The sequence below is a fragment of the Chiroxiphia lanceolata genome, chromosome 3, assembly GCF_009829145.1.
Source record: "Chiroxiphia lanceolata isolate bChiLan1 chromosome 3, bChiLan1.pri, whole genome shotgun sequence".
Taxonomy (NCBI): Eukaryota; Metazoa; Chordata; class Aves; order Passeriformes; family Pipridae; genus Chiroxiphia; species Chiroxiphia lanceolata.
The window spans coordinates 78,369,890-78,392,345 of NC_045639.1; the positions used below are offsets into that span (position 1 = coordinate 78,369,890).

The 22,456-nt window shown below is 37.5% G+C and overlaps 1 long non-coding RNA gene across 1 annotated transcript; it reads right to left on the reverse strand.

Moving 5' to 3' along the window:
• Positions 1-256: 256 nt before the first annotated feature.
• Positions 257-15,655, reverse strand: LOC116784576. Its single transcript, XR_004356153.1, has 3 exons — positions 15,488-15,655; positions 1,701-1,780; positions 257-510 (listed from the first exon to the last, which is right to left on the reverse strand). It is a non-coding gene; the product is annotated as an uncharacterized LOC116784576 (long non-coding RNA).
• Positions 15,656-22,456: the final 6,801 nt, after the last annotated feature.

Consider the following 22,456-nt stretch of genomic DNA (forward strand, 5'->3'; position numbering starts at 1 on the left):
ATCTCCTTATCCTGTGCCAGATTTCTTTTTACTTACTGGTAATTGGTACAAAAAAAAAGTTTCTGGCTATGTCACAAGGTCTACATTTTAAAAATTGTAAAATATTAAGTGGCATAATTCTACTTATTTTAATTCTACTTATTTCTACTTATTTCAATTTAACCTATATTGATTTAAGTTTATTAAGGATCTTACCCACTATATAATCAAATACAAACCTTATACAGCAGAGATACAGGAGGAAAATATGCCAAAAGGATTTTTTTCTCTGTATTTTTTTTTTTACAGCTGAAAGACAGTAACAGCTGTGCTTAGAATAAATGTCATGAATCCAGGTTACTGTGAAGAAAAAAAAAAGCCTAGTAGCACATATATCTCTTTGATATCTCTCCATATGCATTCCAGAATGACGGAAATGTTTTTGTCCAGACTCCAGCTGTGGGGGATACTGGTGTTACAGAAAGCCACCTCCACTGCTGGCTCTTCTGCACTGACAACATTGGAGTTGATCTGTAAAAAGATCAAAATAAGTAAAAAGATGGTTAGCCAGTGGTGGGTCTCAATGAACCATTTTACCCTTTATTTTCTTTCTTTCAAGGTCTTTTAAAATAAAATTCAATGATGAATGAATGAGAGATATTAGTACTCATTCTTGAACACATGACTTCTAACTTTCCAGAAGTTCAGTATTCTATTTATTGGTTTTTTTGCTGCTGAGAATTATGAACAACACAGAAATTAAATCTGTCTTAAGGGAAACAAACCAAAATGAGTGATTCATACCTGGTTTTGTGTTTGTCAAATAGGAAACTACCACTGCCACTTTTACTCATGTCAGTGTAACTGGTGGAACCACTTATGGAACAAGGTCATATTTAATGCACATTAGGCAGGGAGGCTCAAGCCTTTTCAAAGTCTGGGACTGTGTTGAAACTATTTTCTAATGTAGTGTATGTACAGTATACATATAACTTATTTAATGTAGGATGAAATTGATCTCAAGGTATAGAATCTATTTGTTTGGTTTTTTCTCCCCCATTTCTTAATAAAAGTCAGATTTTACCTGTCATAATCTTTCAAAGCACTTACTTGTACACTGCCACACTTACCACAGCTGTCTCCTGTGTGTATCAAATGCAATGTGCTACTGCCCGCATTGTCTGTATCTCCAGATAAAATGTCATGCTGCTGCTGCCATGCAGCCTGTCACCTGTGCTTAAGTACTTCCCTATCATGGAGCTCACCTCTGACTGCACCTTGGCAGCTGCCAAATCAGTCTTACAGGAACCATGACAAGAACTGCAATACGGAGCAAAATTTGTAAGGCATACCAAGGACAGAAAAAAGGAAAAAAAACAAAGTAGTGTATGAATCACTGCTAATGTAATACAAAAAAAAATTGCCTTTAAGTAAGCTGCAGTTAAATGACCACATCAAATCAAGGCGGTACCTGAAGAAACACTGAACATGAATTTATGAGCAGAAAGCCAAAATTTTCATCATTGCTTAAGTCATATGTTGCCTAGCTCCTCCAAGATTTGCCTTTATCAGGCAAATGTGACTAACTTGTCCTGACTTGTCATGTGACAGAAACAAGACAAGAATTAGTAGTCTAGTGGTTAGGAATATTGTTCCTGGAAAAATGAAACAGAACAAAACAAACAGAAACAAGCAAACAAACAAAACCCTGGTTTCTTTACCTGTAACATGATGATGTTTAATTTTGGGGTTTTTTTCTAATCTTGTCTTCATAGATTCTAATTAATAAATCCTCTAAAATCTGGAAGAAAAAAATAGAAACTTTAAAAAAATTAAAACTTTTCCCCTTTGAAAATTCTGGACTGGAGTTTTCTGGCTTAAGCTCATGCTGTTCTAAAAGTAATGCAAACATATTTGCATTAAACACCTGTTAAGCTTACTGGTCCTTTCTGTCATACAAAAAATATTGAAAGAGATGCATTTTACCTTATTTAGACACTTTATTAGTACAGAAATTTCAGTTTCTAGTTCATCAGTTCTCATGTTAATATATATATATCTATTACACATGCTGAAAGGCAGGTGACTTCAAACTTTTTTATAGCAGCACCCCATTCTCTTCTATTACACAGCTAACTAATGAGTTTAAGGTGAGATTCATTAGATTAAATCTTGACGCCTACAGTGTTTACATCTGAGTTTATCACCCTGGATTGCCTTTATCAGTGGAGAGATATCGGCCATTTCAGTCTGTAATTAGTCTGGCCTGGCTTAGGTTGCTTCCTCAAGATGCTATAAATTGTTTCCATTTCTCTACAACTGCTTTTATGTAAGAAGAGACAATCTTACTGTTGACATGCCCTAGGTGACTATATTCTCCGTTCTTCCTTCACTTTCATCTAACAGTTAGACCTAAAGAAGATTAAGCAACTTATTTGGTCAGAAGAGGTGATGTCTGTTTTGAGACTCTCAAAGGGTCTGACTTCATTCCACATAGCGAAGGTCCCCACTTAATTTAGAACAGGAATTATAAAATTTAGGTGCAAGGGAGATGCCATGAATAGGTAAACAGACAAATTTTACTTCTGATTCCTCTCTGAATAGAGATTATTGAAATATGATACTACAGGGTTTGCAAATGTGCTTTTGTCCCTACACAACCAGACCTGCAACATGGCATTGTCATGACATAGCTGCAAAACAAACAGACAAAAGCAATTTCAGACAGATTTGTACTGTGACGGGTTTTGTGATTAAAGGGTCATCACACAGTTGAAGAAGCCCAGAGGCACAACAGCAAGCAGGAGGATGAGTTCCTCCAACTCAGCCCCTCCCAGGGCATCTCAGGAGTGTGTCAGCCCCTTGGGCTGTGACTGAGACCCATCACCATCAGTCAACAGGTGAGGGTCTCCAGGCCTCCTTACAGACTGAGAGTGGATACTGCCTATAAAGGTAGGCAGTTTGGTGTGGGGTGAAGGGAGGAGTATTTTGAAATTTTACAAATCTGTTATGAGACAATTAGAGGAGAAACCAAAGGCAGGGAAAGGAAGGGATCTGGATGACTTGTGAAGTAACAATGGGAAAACAGAGACATAAAGAGATAAAAAGGGCCAGGTACCTCTCATCAGCCTGCTGGTCAACATGTTTGGCCATGCACTGTCTGATCACCTCAGACTGTCCTGTATTCCCATCAGATTCTATTTCCAACTATTTTTCTGAGTAAGGCTCTTATTTTTGGCATGCATGTGTGTGCATGGAGACCTGAACGTCAGCAGACAGAACTGGGGACCATAGATCATAGGGACTACATTTCTTGGGTGCCAGCAACTAGAGAGGCTGGAATGGTACATGTTGGCATGTGCTCACTGGCTAAAGTCCATCTGGACTAGCTGGTGAGTATGGCAGAGGGTTAGGAGCGAAGTATTGGAGCAACTGTAGAGACCAGTGTGGTCTGAGAGGACACAGGTGATCCAAGCCAGCAACTGGGGAAACTGTGAGGTGCAGAGGTCAGACTCATTTGTGTCTTGTGTTTTTGTGCATGACGAAACTGGGAAACAAGAGGATCCAGGGGTCTGCTACTGTGGTCAGCTGCTGTGTAGGCTGCGCATCTAAAGCCAACTGCTGAGGGGATCCATACTATGTGTATAAATTGCCCACTAAAAGACCATCCTGAGCTGCGAGAGGTGGAAACAGCAAAGCTGTCTGTGCTACCTATATCTGTGTGAATGTTTCTGTTTGCGGTAATTTTTATGGCCAGTTATGTAAGTATGTATATATGTATTGTGGAAGTGTACATATGTAAGTTTATGCCTATCTAGGATAGGTACTTAGCTCAGTCTGACTGCTGAGTGGATCTGGGACTACGGCACTCTCCTCTGCCAGGCTATGGCATTCAGCAACTTGCAGTGAATTTTCTATGCATTTGACTTCTATGTGTTATTTAAACAGAATGTTATAAACAGTTATAAACTGTGGAACAATTTCGATCCTTTGGTTCAGATGAGAATTTCTCTTATATGAGAGACAATTTCCTCAAATATCAAAACTCAAGGGGTTCCTTCTGTGTTTTATAATACTTTTGTTCAAAAGCTGCAATCTCTGAAAGACCTAGTTGTGAAGTGTGGGAATGAATTTTGTACTCTATTTTCATTGAAATAACTTTTGGTATTGGATAAAGCCGTGGACAGCCACTTCTTCAGTCCTTGCTATGCTGGTTGTAAGTGTGGAATATTTGTGAAAACATTAAGTGAGTCATAGAAGTTTTGGGGGTTGAAATAGAAGGGGGGAAACTACCTTGAGGAAAGGGAAAATTGTGCAGAGAGAGGATTTTTAGTATAACATTAAAAGCTCCCAGATTTATTTGTCATTTGAAATTGCAGCAAGTTATATACCTGGGTCTTTCTAAAATGAGAAGTCTATTTGTCTACACATCTTAGGTTTTATACCACACCCATGATAATTACAATTTGGCACAATATGCTACTGAAGTTGGCTGTTGCAGTTATTTCTAGAAAAGAGTAAGCAATCAGAACAATAATTTTCATGTCTTCTTTCAGAATAAAAAGGAATCAGCAGTCTACAATAGCTGTATTTTTTATGGAAGATTTTGTCCATTTCTTGCACTGTATGCTATATGATGAGACTGATGTGACCATTAGCTTATCACAGTTTCTTTGAAAGGTATGCCAATAGGAAGTAGCAAGTCACAGTCTTTACTGGTTTGGGTAAAAACAGAAACAAGTCTGAGAACACCACTGACTTAGTTACTGTATTCTTAATCTGATTCCTTTCTCACTGTCATTCAAAGAATATATGAAATTAATTACTTTGGTGTGATGGGAAGTCATTCAGTACTTAAAATAATCAAAATGAGCATATTAGGTTGAAGTCATGTTCCATCTGCCCTTTTCCTAACAGTGGCTAGCAGAGGAAGAATAGATGCATGTAATAATTCGTATTAATGCAAACAGAGGTTGTAGCAGTGTGCAGGGAATTCTGAACTGAGGCTATAATCTTTCTCCTTGATAGCTCCTGGATTTGTCTTCTGTGATGCATTTAGTTGCCGTCTGAATCCATGAAAATGTCTGGCATCCACAAAACCTCTTGCAAATTACTTCCACGGTTTCGATTTTATATCATGACTGGAGAGGACATGGTATCTTTCATAAACTACTTTGGAGAACAAAAGACTACACAAAATTAAAGTAGTTCAAGAACTAATTGGTAACTGTCAATAAAGTGATTTAAAGTGATTTACAAATAATCTAGTAAGCGAGAGCTTTGCATCTTCTCTCTGTAACCACACTAAAGCCTACCTTTAAAAACATATGGTTGTCTAAGTTTGATTGGCTTGAGTTACACAATCCCACATTACCTTTTAGATGTGTCACAGAGACAGCTAAATAAGTACACATCTTCAATTAGAAGTGTCTCTATATGATTTGATCAAGAATACACCGACCCTCTGCAGACAAATCAGGAACAGAACTCAGCCTTCCTTAAGATCCACCTATGTTTTTTTTGTGATAAAAACACCAATCCCTTTATTCAGTGTCTATCCCACTTCACTTACTTTTGCCACATCTTAATCTCTAGTGGTTTTTTGTATCAGATTTAGTTGCAAGCAAATGGAGTATTTATTACTCCAATTTATGAGGTATTGCTAGGCAGAGAAGTCCTTGAATGGAAGGACCTACCACACAGTTCACATAAACCTGTATTCTTTTTTTTTTCTTTTTAAGGGTATAAATGACTTTCATTTCTCGTTGATAGAATTTATCTGTGAGATGTGAAAATCACAAACATATTCATCACAATCCTTCCTTTCCAGGTCCTGTTAATGGGTGCACATTCTCACTGTGATTGCATCCCGTTTCTATCAATTTATATAGGGGAATGATACGTTGTTTTCTATTAAATATTCTGAAGAAAATATATTTTCAAACTCAAAATCCTTCTCATACTATAATGAATCTATTTTATTACACTTGAAAGCATGTAATAGTATGTCCATTTCAATTATATTGAAATTCAGTGCAAAATACCTTTTTATTAAAATATAGCATCTGCTTGTAAAGCAATATGCACTCTTACAGGGAAAACAAAGAACCATGCACCTGTGACATTGATTTAACATTTGAAGTGACAAAGAATTTCCTTAAAAGAAGAGAGTAAATTGTTAAGGATTAAAAAAGAGATAAGGAAAAACATCACTCTGCCCACTTTTCTATTTACAACAATAACTTGTATCTTTTAAATAATGGTACTTCACTGCATTTAACTATACATTTAACTATCTCATCCTCTGCATCAGGACTGTTTCTGACTTTAGCTCAGAACCATTGCCTCATATGCCATAGAAATCTGCAGGCTTGGGGTGGGAGTAAGCTATATGTAATTACCTCTCTCACCTCCACTTCTTGGGACCCATCTTTGACATCCATTGGCAGTGCTATACTTCATAGCAAAGTGAAAAGCTGCACTATAAGCTGTTTGCTTTCTGATTTGGTTCTGTACCATTAGACTGCTGCCAGTCAGCAGCTCCAGTGATGTACATTAAAATGTAAGTTATAAAACACTATGGTAGTTATGTGACTTTTTTTGTTTGGTTGGATTATATTCTTTCCAAGATAGTAGAAAGGAATTTCTGTGGAAACAATTTATTGGAAATTAACACATTTAAAAACAAAAAAAAAAAGCTCAAGCCTGCTCTCTCCAATGAGTGTTGAAGGGCTTAAGCAACGTTCAGCTGCATTAGTATGATGCACAATTACATTTCCTTGGTGCTAGACCAACAGTGTGATGGTGTTGTAGGGACTACCATCTCTGAGCCATATTCTACTAGTATGTGTAACAGGAAGATCAAATAGCTGAGGACTGATAAAAAATTATTAATGGATTCACTCTCTGGAATCTGAGAAGAGCTACAGCTGCCTGGCAAGCAAGGGGAGTGAGGCTGCAGTATTTGCTTCCACAGCACCAGTCAGAAGGAGTAAAAGGAAAATTTAACAGCGTAAACTGACAGCTGCTGACTCCAGGCTTTTAGTAGCCTAGCAGATGCTGTGCTGAACAGCACACAGTAACAGCGGAAGAGTACAAACAAGTGGAATGAACCAGAGAGTAAAATCTGCATGTGGCGTCTGAGAAAGGCCACTAATCCAAATTATTCCAATGAAATGCTGCAGTAGTACAAAGCAGTCCTCCTTTACCTTACAAGCAGATATCATATAAGACTACAAATCCCTCAATGACCTTCAGACTCCAGAAATGGTTCTCACAGTCAGAGTGCAAGGACATATAAACACAGAGACGGAGAAAAGCCAAATAGATGTTTATCTGAAAAAACATTCTTGAGACTGTGCCTAGCCACATTCTCCCCATAATCTTGGAGGAATAATTTTCTTTCTCCCTTCTCATCTCTGAGTCAGAGTTTTGGCATGTCATACAAGGTTGGAGGGATGGTAGAGTGCAAGCAAACCAAATATATGTCACTCCAGGCCAGAAAGATCACAACTGCGAGCCAATGTCATAGGACCTGTGGTGATTTGATCCTGGCCAGTGTCTAAGCACCAATATAGCCCCTTGCTCAATCCACCTTTCCTTCCCCAGAAAGACAGGAAGAAAATAATAGCAAAAGAGAGAAAAGTTGCGGGTTGTAGGGAAGTTTAATAAAGTAAGGAAATGGGGCGGGGGGGGGGAACTAAAAGACATGCAGAGGTAATCTTTCATCACCCCCCACAAGCAGACCAATGTCCAGCCAATCTAAAAGCAGCAGTCACCTCTTTTATTGCTAAACATAGCTCTATGTGGTACAAAGTACCGCTTTGGCCAGTTCATATTAGCTCTACCAGCTGTGTTTCCTGCCAGACTCTTGCCCAGTCCCAGACTACTCACTGCAGAGGGCAGAGTGAGTTAAAGAGAAAGCCTTGTTGCTGTGCATATACTGCTCAGCAGCCAAAACATCGATGTATTATCAATACTGTGTTAATCACAAATCTAAAGCACAGCACCATACAGGCTGCTGTGATAAAAGTTAGCCTCCATCTCAGCCAAATCCAGTGCAGAATCATCCAGCTTGTCCCAGGTTGCTGCTGCTGCCCCTTAGACTCTAGTTAGTCCTGCTCATACCTACCTGGTGTTCAGGGGTGTTTCCAATTCCAGCAAGATAGAAATTGAAATACCAGGAAAGATGGATGAGATTGCCAACCTTTTCTTTGTTGGTAGGCTTTTTGGGAGCCACGTGTGGCCTCTGAATGTCTCTGAATAAGCTGACTGAAGATAGTGGTGTCAGAAATAACCTGGCAGTGTCTCAAATTAAAAATATGTCCTATTTCACCCTGAATTGCTGTTTCCTGGCACATTTCAGGGTAACTTAACTTTTGGTACCATTTTTCTTATGGACATCATTGCCAGAACTATGCTATTAATCAGGCCATTCATTATTAGTCATATGTTCACTTCCTTCTGTGGGAATATCTGAAAAACTGTCCATTAGCCAGATTCCTCAAACTAGCCCTGTCTTTCCTGGAAAAGGGAAACTCTGCAGGCATCCCTGAATACGCACACACACACACACACACACACACACACACACACACACGGCTTCATCCATCAAAGAGAGCACTGATCAGGAGGGGTTGGGGAGGGAGGTGAGAGAATCATCTCACACAATAAGTTCACAGTGCAAATGTCTGCCTCCCAGCTGCTTTTGTGGTAAGAAAGGTCCAGAGGTGCTCAAGATTAGCACATCACCACATCCATCTGGTACCCAGGGAATTAAAAGGCACAAAAGGCTCCATGGGTGTCTATCGGCTCTGCAGGCAGGCAATTTGTTATCACTTACTCCCTATTCCCACACTATTCTCCATGCTCTTCCTTCTGCTCTTGTGCCCTTCTTAAAGAAGAAGACAGGTCAACTTACAGAGCCACTCCCAGAGACTTCACCCCCCCAGAGTGTCCTGTCTCAGGGCTATTGTTTTTTTCCCTGTCTCCTGCCAGGAAAGAGCAGGGAGTTCCTGGCTTAAATGAAAGTCCACTGTGGTCAAAAATGCCTGTCTTCTTCCACTATATAGGTCTCAGACTCAAGTCTCTCTGTAAAGGTGGTTTTCATAGTATTCCTAGAAGATTAGGAGACCAAAATCTTTATCTTAAATACATACCTTAAGAAATGTTTTCCCATGATAACACGGAGTTTTGTTCCTTTGCATCTAACCATTAAGTCCTGTTCTTTACTGTGTCTTCACAGGTATGAAAGGAAAAGCTGTTTTACCTAATACTTTTACCTGCCTTTTCTATTAATAAAAGTAGCAAATGTCCTTGAGGGCTCATGCCATGTCTCTTGTCTTTTCTAAGTATCTAAACTTTCCCTTTCTATCTACCAACACTGAAGACATGCTCAGACTTTAGAAAAGTTTCTCATGAGCTGAGTAATCTGAAGGAACAAAGGCAAGTCCTATGCCAAAAAAAGAGTACTTTTTCCACAAGCAGTGACTATCAACTGGATTTAAGCCTTATTCCTATAAATACTTCTGCAAACATTTTAATTCTGCTCATCCACTTAAAATTATTCACACATGTAAGACCATGTAAGATCAGGACTTTACACTATAAACACTCTGGGAAAATAAACAGATACTGGGTTTTTTTGTTTGGCTGTTTTTTTTAATTACAAACCAAAGGTTCTGAGTGGAAAGGAATGCTAAATATAAAAGAGAAAAGTTATACTTTCTTTATTAAAGGAAATTATTTGAACATCAGGAAATTAACAAATAGCAAACCAAAGCAGTTCTCAACTGCCACATAATCTTCTACTATTTGCTCAACTCAAGGCACTCATTAGTTCTCAACTTTGAATCCTAAAATTTGTGAAAAATGCCTCATTAGACATTATTTTGCATAGCAATATTTTCTATTTTCCGATGAAAAATATGTTTCCCAATTCACTAGAACAAAAACATACATTGAAATACCACTCATTAGAAGGCAAACAAAAGAATAAGACACGGTGCTAATAGCTGTCTTTTCTAGATAATAGAGATTGCATATTGAAGCTTTAAAAGTAATGTATAGCCCCACATCACCATGACACTGATTACAAAATGGTTGTCTTCTACAACTCCCATTAAGTTTTCTCAACTTAAACAAAACACCTTACAAGCTGGTGGCAGAACATATTGCTGAATTACAGCTTGTATAGTTGACATATTAGGTAACATTAAATATGTAGTGATTTCAATTTTAATAATGAAAATAATAGTTAAAACTATGAGAAAGTTATGGTAGTCTGACTTTATATTTCTCAGGATTATATCTCTAACAAAATATGTAAAACACATTTGGAAGACATTATAGAAAGCAATGCTACTGTTCCAGCAGCATATTTTCACTTTAGAGTAAGTAATGGCATAAATGGGTTTCTGTTGATGTAGGCTTGGAAGAGTTACAACGATTACAAGGGGAGGAATACTATGTGGTACCTTCTAACAGTTCATTTTCTTTGTTAAGGAAGGTAGCTAACACTTTCCTTTAGAGATTGTGATGTGTGGCACAGGGGAAGCAGGCATCATATTCTCCTCCTTACAGATGGGGACACTGTAGAAGAAAGAGCCAGAAGTTACATCTGTACAGATAAACTAAACAGGGCTCCAGCATAATACTAAACTTCAATCTTCTATAGTAAAGGACAGGAAGGTTTCAAACCTATGTCATTCACGGTTCAGGAGTGGCCACAGGCTTTGATCCATTAGTCAGGAGATCTTGCATGTTTTGACATTTAAAAGAATCAAAAACTAAAGACATAGTTTATTATAGTTGGCAACCTTGGCAGAAAATGATCCTGGCAGCTTTAACTTTATACTGAGTGTATAGCCCAGGTAATGTTCCCAACATCATCACCAGATGAGTGGTACCAAGGCAAGAAAAAGGCAAGGCAAAGCAAATGTCTTCTGAACCTCAGCCTAACACACTTTCTCTGTGAACACAACTCACTTTTTTCTTTAAAATTTTAAGTATTCACTCTCAGATACTAGGTGAAGAATACTGCACTGCATTTTAAACTCTGTTTTTACCTAAATGTTGTTTTCATGGTATTTAAAAGACATTAATTTCATCTATGGAAAAAGACTTTTCGATCCTACTGAAAGCTTCAGCTTATCCAGAATAAGTAAAACCCAAAAGAACTTGAACAAAGAGTCCAAATAGTTTAAAAACAGAATAAACATTTTTTAGAATGATTGGTGAAAATTTTTATTAAAGGTATATGGATCAGGCAGGTTCAATGGCTGTTAAACTTTGGCAGAGTTTTGTCCAATGCTAATATTTAACACATGATTGGGCTTTAAGATCTAGATCTGGCTCTGGAAATGGGCTGGCTTAAATAAGAAGTGAGGGAAGAATACAGAAATAGGACTGTTTGCCTGGGTTTTTTTTTCAAATATACATAGACCTATTCAATTACACTGAGATGATTACAGGAGCTAAAGGCTTACTGCTTTTTTAGAGTAACAGATGGTACTGTTGAAATTTTTGCTGTGTTAAAATATTTCAGTTACTTTCTTGATTAATAAATAATATTTACAGTAGTATTTGAATTAGGCCATGCCTGTTAATTTTGTTGTTCATAAATATAAAGTCTATTAAAAAAGGGGACTCAGGGCACTTTTTTTCCCTCCTCTCAGTTGTTAATTGTAAATGCTTATGACATATAATATTCTTATGGTGCCATTGTTATTCTTTCAGTGCTCAAGGCACTATGATTTCTTTCATAGTGGAGGATACAGTATTTATTGTTTTTATTTATAGTTAACAGCATCTGACTCTGTCATATATATTTTTCTAAGCTTCTCTGCTCTTGAGTCATCAAAATCACCCAGGGAGAGATTTACAGTAAATCAGAGCAGACACTTTCTGTACTTGCCTTTCCCCTCTAACTGAGTTGTGTAAGTCTTATTTAAATGTGCTTCTGGAGGTAATTTCAGAGTAGGTATATTTAGTTCCTTTTATATTTTCAGCAATCTTGATAAAATAAAAGATCCCTCATGCACAATAAACTTGTGTATTCAGAAGTGAAGTGTAGCACTTAAAGTTGCTCCCGTTGCGCTGGTTTGGAGGATATTATAGGTTACTTATTCACTTAAGTCCAAAGAGAGCCTGAGCCAATCTACTAAGGCCATAAATTAGAAATGCTGTTGGCCAAATAAATCAGGACTTACACCTTCACCTTCAGCAAAATGACTCCAGTTTCACAGTAGAAAGAAGATGGACAGACTTTGGCTGCCTAACTCAATGTTTCTTCTTAACTGAGTATCAGTGCTCTACTTACAGCTTTAAGGATTTTTTGGAAGACATGAATGTGAGGCAGGAAAGTTCAAGATCAATTTACAGCAGTGACATGTTTTCTTACCCTATGTTTCACTGAGCAGATGGGAAGAGCTTGGGGAGGGCATGAAGTTCAGTCATGTCTGGATAAAAGCATTAACTGCAAAATCATTACAGATTCTCAGCACGTTCTGTAAGTAGCCTTTTTCTTTCACACATGATTTTGAAATGGAAGGATATTATATCTCAGGATATAATGCTGAGAAATATGGGTTTAGTTTTTATTTGCATATAGGAATGAGACTAAAATAATGCATCTATGGGGAAAACAGTATTTTTGGGTTATTCTCCTACAGTTGTGAATTGATGTATAGCTTCAGAAATCACTGCAGTTCCCCAGATGGGAGTTAGGTGGAAGTTAAGCACTATAAGTCAGCTTTACCATCCTTAAACCTCAACTCAGATGACTTACTCTTCTGGAAGCATTTGAACTATAGAAGTGACTTGGTTTTCAGCACTAGGGTTCCTCACATACCTGAAGTCGTGCTTTGTGTATGTCCAAGAGTCTCCCAGTTTTAACAAGGCTAGACAAGTTTGTATAGCTTTGGGCTGGCTTGGACCTATAATTTAGGTGCAACATTACCAGGAAACTTGAACAAGTTCTATCCAGCAGGCATGCTGTGAGGACACTTACAAAAATTTCGGTCACACTTGCCGTTCTTATAAGAGGATGTGTTTCAATACATTCCTTTTATACAGAAGGGTCAGTGGTTCGAGCGTAAGTTTCAGACCCAGAGGACCTGGACTTCAGTTGCACTCTGTCTGAAATAACTCAAAGCCACTTTTCCTATGATTTGTCCTAAATAGGAAGCAATTGGCTATGTGTGGCCTGGGACAGTCAAAATCTATGGTAAATCCTATTTTAACAACTATTTGAACTCGTTTTAAAGCAATTTCACTATGGGGAAACCTACTAAACCTACTAAAATTGGCATTGTACTACAGCAAAGAGAAGAATTAAAAAAGGGAAGAGTGAGAGGAAGAGAGAAGGAGAGAAGGCTCACCAACTCTGTGGTTAAAAACCTTATTTCATAGATGGTGTTGGGAAGTTCTGGGTTCCGCCTCTTGCTCTAAGGCCCTAAACCTTGACACATCTTGGAAAAAGTATAAATGGAGAATAAGTTTAATTTATCTGTGAAATTTAAACACAGCTTGAGGGAGGTTTCTTTTCTCTGCTAGTTTAGATTAGCTATTTTTCCATGTTGTAGCATTATAGCTCTTGGCTCAGCATGCTGGTTATTATGGATCATCTTGTAAGGTTCTTTCCTATCTCCAACTGCTGTTTGCAAAGGTGTCTAAACATTATGGTGTTCAGTGCTGTGATATCCTGGTGCTTCCTTAATATTGTTGTTAGTCTTCATGTTTATTTTCCCCATCTGACATCACTACCCGTAATCATGAGGGGTCAGTCTCACCATATTTCTCCAGGAACAGTGTTAGGAAATACAGCTTTTATACCCCTTCAGGTAATGTTAAACATTTATCTGCAAAATATGTGGAGATATCTTAGATTTCCTGGGAAAGCTACTAAACCAAAAAATAATACCTATTTAGCAAAACAAATGGATAATTTCTGGCCAGCATTACAAAGCAGAAACTGCAATATCGGAAGACATAGGTGCTCATAGAGTTCATGGAAGTCTTGAGAATTTAGGCTAGTTAGTCAAATTCAATTTCGAGGGCAGAGCTCTGATTATTTCATGGACTGGACTATAAAATTAAGCTGAAATTACTGTATGCTGAGAAGGTACCCTGGCTGTTTGTTGCAATTGAGAATATTTTGGGATGGATTTATGACAATGTTTACCCAATTTAAGAAAGAAAATAAGAATAAAAAATAAAATAAAAATAAGAATAAGAAAATAAATAGAAGCACTATTTATGTGCTTCTCATGCAGGTGTAACACACTAGGCAAGCAAATCTGCTGCTCTGCTTGTAACATGTATGCAGAAAGAGGACAGCCTCCACCTGTGTATCTATTGAAGTTCAGATCATGCCTCATTGAAAATAGAGCTGCATTTGGTTTCCATGGGGTGGAAGAAAGTTAGTATTGGAGCAATTCACCACCTAATTTGTCTCTAATCACTGATAAATAAGTTAAGTAATTTACAACCTGACTACAAAATGTGGTATGCAACAGTGATAGTAGGCAAAAGACCTTAAGACTTTTTAAGATAAATTCACAGAGAACTCCTGCATAATTGCAGTGTTCAAGTACAACAGCTGAGTTTCTTGTATACCATTCTCCAGGGCTGAAGTAATACCCCATGGACTTAAAAACTCTTTACAAACACCACTGTGTTTATTTAGTTAAGGTTTACAGTATGAGCTAAATATTTGTTTGAGGGCAGAAAGCAAAGGAATCTGTTGGATGGAGGTTAGAGAAGCCATGAAGCCAGAGATGTGAGAGGGTCTGATGGCTACAGAGATGTTTGAATGTCTAATCAAAGAGAAATATTCCTTTCCTGAACTCTGTTTCCTCCTCAATACCACTTCACCTTTGGGATAAAGAAGAAAGATGAGGTACAGAAAAAACCCTACTGTTAATATTATGTGTATCAGATAATGGTTTAAAGAAACTATCCTCTCAGATTTATTTGGTGAGTAAAAGAGTATAAAATTATTAGGACTCAGAGCATAGCTTTTCTAGTCCACCATTATAAGCTTGGCAGCAAAAACATCAGGCCAAAAGCTGGTGAATGTTCAAGATCAAGAAGAATAGAGAAGAGAGACAAGAGAGGGAAGAGAGGAATGAGGCACAGATGGGGAAGGAGCATGCAGCTGCCTGGCCCAGTAGTAGGGGAAAGCAGAAGACAACACTTTGCAAAAAACCTGACACAAATTTGTTTTGTCAGATGTGCCTCTGTAGCAGGAATCAAAGGAGTTCAAGTGCTTCAACTTTCTTCTCCTTGATGTACTGAGCCTCTCTTCCTTTTTGCACACTACTTTCCAGGGCCACTCCAAAGGTGAGCCCTTTGTTTTGGGAGCTCCACAGACTGTAAGATCCTACTGCTCATAAACTGCTGTACTAACCCAACACATGCTGCTGGCTCGAGTGCACATACATTAATCTTGCTAGAAAACTTAGTTTTCAAGAAAGAAAAAAGGAAAAGAACAAAAAATTAAGCAAACCTCAGTGGTTATATTCCAGCTGCTGAGTTTCCAGTAAAACTCCCAGCACATGTTCGTGTTTTTCCTTTTATTTCAAGATTTACTGTGAAGAGGGGACATAAACTGAGTGAATGTGGATGAAACTCCATCTTTTCTAATAGGTTACGTATGCTTACATGAGTGCTTGAACTACCCTGTGCCATGATATGATTAGTTTGACAGGAAATAAATAGGTGTATAGATATCTCTCTTGCTAGTTGAAATGTGATTTCTCTCTTCCCAGTAGTGTTTAATACTGTGAAATATTAAAAGGAAGGTAAATACAAAGCAGTCATTTCTGACCTCTGCCTAGTGCTGTTCTTTATTAGTAATCCGATGATTGACTTAAATTACTTTGAGGCTCTTCACGCTAATGACAGAAGCAATACAGATACACATTGACATGAATTGGTCCCAAGATCTTTCCTGAACTTAGTGAACTTGTCCAAAGGAAGAGCAGCAGAAGGTATTCAACCTGTTTGGCTCATCTGTTTTCAGCTGATGTCTCAGAGACTTGGGAAGATTTTCCTCAGTTCTGTCACTAAGGACAAGAAATAAAGAGAATAGAAGAGAATCTTTTACTCAGCGTTTAGCAGCAGTTCCTAGAGTAGTGGGTAGTAAGATATATTCTCCTTTGAACAGATTTCCAATAAATCTGGAAAGGCACAGGGGGTAGAAGAGATCAATGAACCATGCTGAGTTACAGAATGACCTTACAGCCCACAGGAAGAAGATCTCATTGGTGTTTATTTTTAGATGACAACTGTGTTGAACTGACTTTTCTTTTTTGGCAAAGGCACTAAGAACAGAAGTGGTATAAATAACACCTATGATGATTTTGAATACAGCAGAAAGGAATCCGGTGAGGCATCCAGCCTCCTGTTAATATACACATAGAACCCCAGTAAACATCATTGTAAATTTTAACCATGCAGTGGTAAAAGAATAAATCTTATGCCAATTAATGACACTACTGGCTATTTTGTGTAAGGTTACTAGCAAAAGCTTGCCTCATGAACAAGATTTATGCACAAGTTTGGAGAGAGCTGTGAAAATAAAACGGGTGTAGCAGCAGTTGGCAGTGACATAGGTTTTCACTGAATCTTTAGAAATACAATGAAAAGCAGAGATAGTTTAAGAAGAGATTTTCAAATAAATGGAAAGGAATGAAAGAAGAGATACAGAGTAAACTCTCCAGTCACATTTTAACATTATTTATTTTCTTATTTATTTAGGCAATTCATTTTTGAGGAAAAATTATGGATGACAAGATTTACTCTCTCAGAGCACAGACTGCTTTTTGTTTGTGTGAGTACAGTGAAAAGTCCACCTTAATTTTGGCTAAACAAGAAGAAACATCTTGACAGTATAATTTCCATAATGTCTGTTTTTATTAATTTCTGTTCTTGAAACCTCAGCTCAGACTCAGGAGTCTTTTTTTGTTGTTGTTTTTATTAATTGGAACCTTAGTTTTCACTAAGTGTTAATGAAGTAACAAGTGCTAATCCTTGCAGATATCATGTTGAAAATGTGTTCTCATCTCATTTCATTTTAGGGGGAAGAAAAAGTGACAAAAATGCTTCCTAAACTCTTATTTATTCTTTATTACTGTTTATAATTTAGCTATGTGCATAACGTTTTTACTGTTATTCAGATATATCATGATGCATGCCCGTTTCTCTGCCAGGGATTATTGATGCTTTCAGTTGCAGCACTGTACTTTTCCCTGTTTAGCATGTTCCATTGTAATAGGCATCTTAAAATCAGAGTGTCTTGGCTATATATTGAGTGTTGTGATGGAGATGAAGAAACGAGGAATAGCTGCCAATATGAATACAGATATCTGAGCACAGACTAAGCAGGGACATTAATAGTGCACTCCTTAAGGGGAGCAAGGACAGCTCAGGCACAGCAGGAACAGCTGCTGTTAACATGGCTGGTAACTGAAATGCTGCCTCTTGAGAGGGAGGAAATGCTGCAGCTTTCTGTGTTTTCGCTCTGGTATACTTGGATTTAGGCACTGATTTTCCATGACTAACATATTTGATCCCCAATGCATTTCCAAACTTTTTTTGGTTGAAGTGAGCTCAGAGGGCCTTTCCTTGAAGATTTTCTTTTTACGTATCCCATTTTATTGATTTATCCCACAAGGGAAAAATTAACTTTGTAAAAGAGATGGGAGGGACTTCCTCCCTTCATTTTCAAAATTAATCTGAGAAACAGAAGAGAAGAGGAATAGTCCTTGAAGTGCTAAATAGATCTTTAAGAATTTGTGAAAATTACATAGGAAGTGAGAGGGAATATCTCTACAGATATTTTTGCCAAAATACTAGTAACATGTGAGAGTCATTCTGTGAAGACATAAAATTATGATCCAATTAAAACCAGATGATAGGGAAAAAAAGTCATTCTGAGTCTAGACTTAAGTTTAATGACTCAAATTCATATAAACTCAGTTAAATATGCTGACATAGGGTTTTTTCATTAATTCAAGAATAAACATTGTGCTTGTGCTTGAAAGAAAAGTTCAGTGTGTTATATTTTGTATACTTTTTCTGCTTTTTATTAAAATACTAAATGAGAAGTAAATGAAAAAATATTCTAAAGAAAAAGGATGTGAAAAAATTGAGCATGTGCTCTCTGTAAAGGACAATATTAAATCTCATATTATATTATAATATAATTTAATTATAAAGAAAAAAATTAAATACTCAGTTTATGGCTCTTGGTACATGCTGAATGGGATCTATAATTAATTTATTTTACAAGATGGTCCATACCTTTACAAGAAACTATCATGCTCTCTTAAGTTTCGAGGATCTTAGCATATATTTATACAAAATTCAAATGCTATCAGCCCTGCTTTGTTCAGTGGAACTTTTCACAAAGCTTCATTTTGCAAAACTATTCTAATAATAATAGAGAGAAAAGAGGGAGTCTCACTATAAGATATAGAACTATGTTTCAAAAGTTTCATGGACATGAGCAGGAAAGACACATAAGGCTGTGTGTAAGTTTTATATTAGATGAAATAGGTTTTGTGTTTGGTTCTTATAGCCAACAGACATAGCACAATTTGTGTCCACACAAATAACCTCCCCTCCAACCAAAACATGTTGATGACATCCAAACAGCCTATTGGGAATGGTTTCAAACACACCACCCTTTAAAGCATTCCCAGACATGCTAGTTATCATGGTAATTTAATAGTTTTACTAGTTCTCTTGGACTAAATATACCAGAAACCAGGCTAACAGGTTAGCAATATGAATGATTACATATCAGTATCCTGCTCTTTTTTAATTTTCTGAAGACGTAACTGTAAATATTAGATAACTAATACAAATTACTTAGTGGGGAGAAGCAAAACCACAGGGATCCTCAATGTTCAGGAGGATGATTTTAATACCTTATGTTGACTGGTAGCTTATACAAAGTCCACTAAGTGAAAGCACAGCAACAGCAAATGTAACTACAAGTCAGCAATACAACAACAAAACCCAGCTAATGACTACAGACAATTATAGCAACAGAACGAGTTAATCATAAATTAAACATGGCAATGAATATGTATGTATGTATGTGTGTATGTATCTATCTATCTTTGTAGCAATCCTATAAGGTAAGTAACAAAATTATATAAAAGGCAGAGGATATTTATGATAAACTCTGTAGCACACAGTCATTTGCAGCATAGCATTCTGGTTATGAGTCACTGTTCAGCCATTGGCACCTAGAAGTCACACTAAAAGCATAGAGAGATCCAGGCACATTCTGCCCAGTATGTCATGCTTATTGGAGAAAATGCTCACCTTTCTCAGCCCCTGGCACCTGCAACGCTGATTCTCTTCTGCTGACCCCACATTGATGAATTTCTGAGTTGTCTTTTATCTCCTTATAATGCCATGACCCACTGGCTACTTGCATTCTCAGCTGTCCAGGCTGTCCTTCTGCTATTTTGCTGAATACATTCCAGTTCAAACACAAAGAGACTGGGGAGGCAGTTCTTTGAAACTGGCAGAGAGACAGCTCTTCCCTTTTCTTTTTTTACAGCTGTCTTAGCCACGAAGTTATTGCAATGTTCTATTCATTATGCTGTCTCAGCAGCTTGTTAGTTCAGCAATTCTGTTATAGTATACAGATATTTTAAGGCCCACCAGTCATGCTTACTCAGCAACTGTGTTAGCCTCTGTCCTACCTCAAGCAATGTCAGATGCAGTTTCACAGAATTTAGTAAGAATTCTACTATTCGGTGCTCCAACCCCATGAACACAGAGGGAAAAGTGATATATTGCGTCCCATCTTTGCTCAGCAGTTGACTTCCCAGCAAAAACAAGATGTGCCAAGGTTTACTGGTCTGTATTGTAGTGGTTTCAGCCACTACTGATTTTTTGTTAAAAAATCAGTATCCCCTTTGCCATTTTGGATTTCCTCTTGCAGCTCTCCAGTCTTATCATTTGAGTTTCAGGTCTGTTCAAGCATAGCCAAGAAAACAATTCTTAATCAATACCTTTCTGGGTCACTGGAACTCCTTGTCAGCAAATATGTTTCAGGTGGGACTGCAGGAAAGTCATCATGGTCTTTTCCCTTTCCCTGTATGATATTAGCCTTTGCCACTCTGAGGTACCTGATGACCACTTGATAACCTTATTTCAAAACCACGCACAAATACCTTTGCCACTTCTGAGGTAGGTGAGAGTGATCTGCTTCTGCATAGAGGAATCTCTGCAACTCCAAGTGAAGACGATGGGAAGACACATTACTTACCAGCGACTACAGTGCTACACAGGCTCCACACAATGACCAAATATGTTGCCGTATGGTCAACACCCAGGAAATTCTTCCCTATCCTGAAGGATTTGTTTACTGTTTGATCAAAGGCTGGAGTAGGGCAAAGAGCAGATGGTGGCTTCGGTGGCTGCAGTGTGACAGCACCAGGATTAGCCCCGGTGTAAACAAGCAGAGTGACAAGCCAAGAGGAGGAGGATTTGGTTGACAAAAAGCATTTCCACAGGTCACCTGCTGTAAAAATAGCATATGGTTAAGGAGATTGCAGACTGCTGTTTAGATTTAACATGGTCTGTGCTCCTTGGCACCAAATGTAGAATAAAAGATATACCAAAAAAGCAGCACTGAGAAAAAGAACATTCTGTGTGTGTTTCCAAAGGAACCAAAAAATAAAATAAAAATAACTAATGTAAATAACTGAAGAGATTTCCTGACCCTGGGAAGCTGTGATTCCCCTCCCATGATTTAAACTCTATACAAGTGCCTGAGAAACTTCAAATATTGAAAATGTATTCAAATATTAATACATAAAGTGTCACATTTATTCTACACTAGAGGAATGATGCGATACCTGATGTGGTTAAAATATCCTCCCCACACTAATATTTGAATACCAGATGTAAATTTTTTGTGCACCTTAAGCTCCTTCTCAGGTCTGCATGTGCAGATGGAAGTCATAATTTTGTGTTTTAATTAAATATAGAATGCTCCCCCACTCTTTGCACATTAAATGTTAATGACAAGACCGTGACATAAGTGTATATTTATTTTTTTAATAAATGTGGTTCATAGATTTGAAGGTTCTGTTGACATCATAGTCTATTTTCCTCCCAAGTTTTATTAGTGTTTTTCTAACCTGTTTCATATTTCTCTAAAATGAGGCCACTGCCACTCCCAAGCACACTTTCTGCTGGTGGTTACAATCAAAGGAATAGCTGACAGAAGACTGAAGTAAGCAAAGAGAAGAATATTTGCCATGCAAGACTTAATTGTTGCTGAAGTTAATTAAATTAAAATGAGAGTCCTGGAAATTCTTGCACTGCACAGAAGTTTTTACTGAGATGTCTTTTGCTTTTGAGTTTGGTTTGTTTTTTCTTACATACCAACTCCCTGATGTACAGTCTTCTTTGCACATTTAAATTAGTTGGTTGCTCAATATCACTTAACAAGATTCTAAACCAGAATTATGAAGTGTTCATAATGACCTTTAGAGCTTAAGTGTTCCTCTAATCTATCTTTTTACCATCGAAAAAAGATTTTTCCAGTAAAGAAGTAATTTAAGCTCAATATCTTTTAAATTTTTCTAATCTAAATAAAAGCATATTTTAAACCCTTTCTTTTTGTGGGAAAACAGTGAATTGAGTCAAATGTTTAATGAATTTCATATATTGCCCTACAATTGGTTTAAAAAATAAACAAAAAAATCCAACCACCATACTCTTTGAATAAGCTGTAGTGGTTAAAAAAAAAAAGAAGAATTCAAGAGTTTTTAAAAGGGTAAGAATCAGAAAACAGAACAAAACCAAGGCAAACCTATGGTTGTCTGGTGAGCTTGTTTTGTCTTAATGAGGGTAGAGGCTTAAAGCATAACTGTAGTTTCAAGAGGAAAACATCAGTAGAAAGATGTCAGGGTGAAGGATGGTGAAGGAAAAAAGAAAGAGCCAGTAAAGGAAGATGGGGGTTAGTGGAGGAGAGAGTGGTGTAGAGCAGGGATCAGAAGTAGGAACACAAATTTTCTCATCAACAGAGCCAAATTCAGGCTGCAGAATGAATTGCAGAAAAATGGAAGTGAGAAAATAAGCAGTCCCAATATTAGTATTAACAGGAACCATAGACCACAAACTCTACTGGTAACAATTACTGTTATTGAGAACAAGAACAAATGTTCAATCTCTGGCTATCTTCTCACAAGGATGCCATTTGGTGTAAGACACAGCTTTATTCTGTGGATATATACATACACTTTGGGAGTTTCAAATGGCTAAATCAGTCTGCATAGAGTTGTGAGTTAATCAGGAGTTGGTAGCAATAGTTAGGACAAAATTCATCTGTGGACTGACTTCATTGTCTTTCCTAGCATTGTGCCAGAGCTAATACTTGGTCCCTGTTGCACAATGACCTAGATAAAATTTGAAAAACAGCCATGAAATGAAGGGCTCTCTT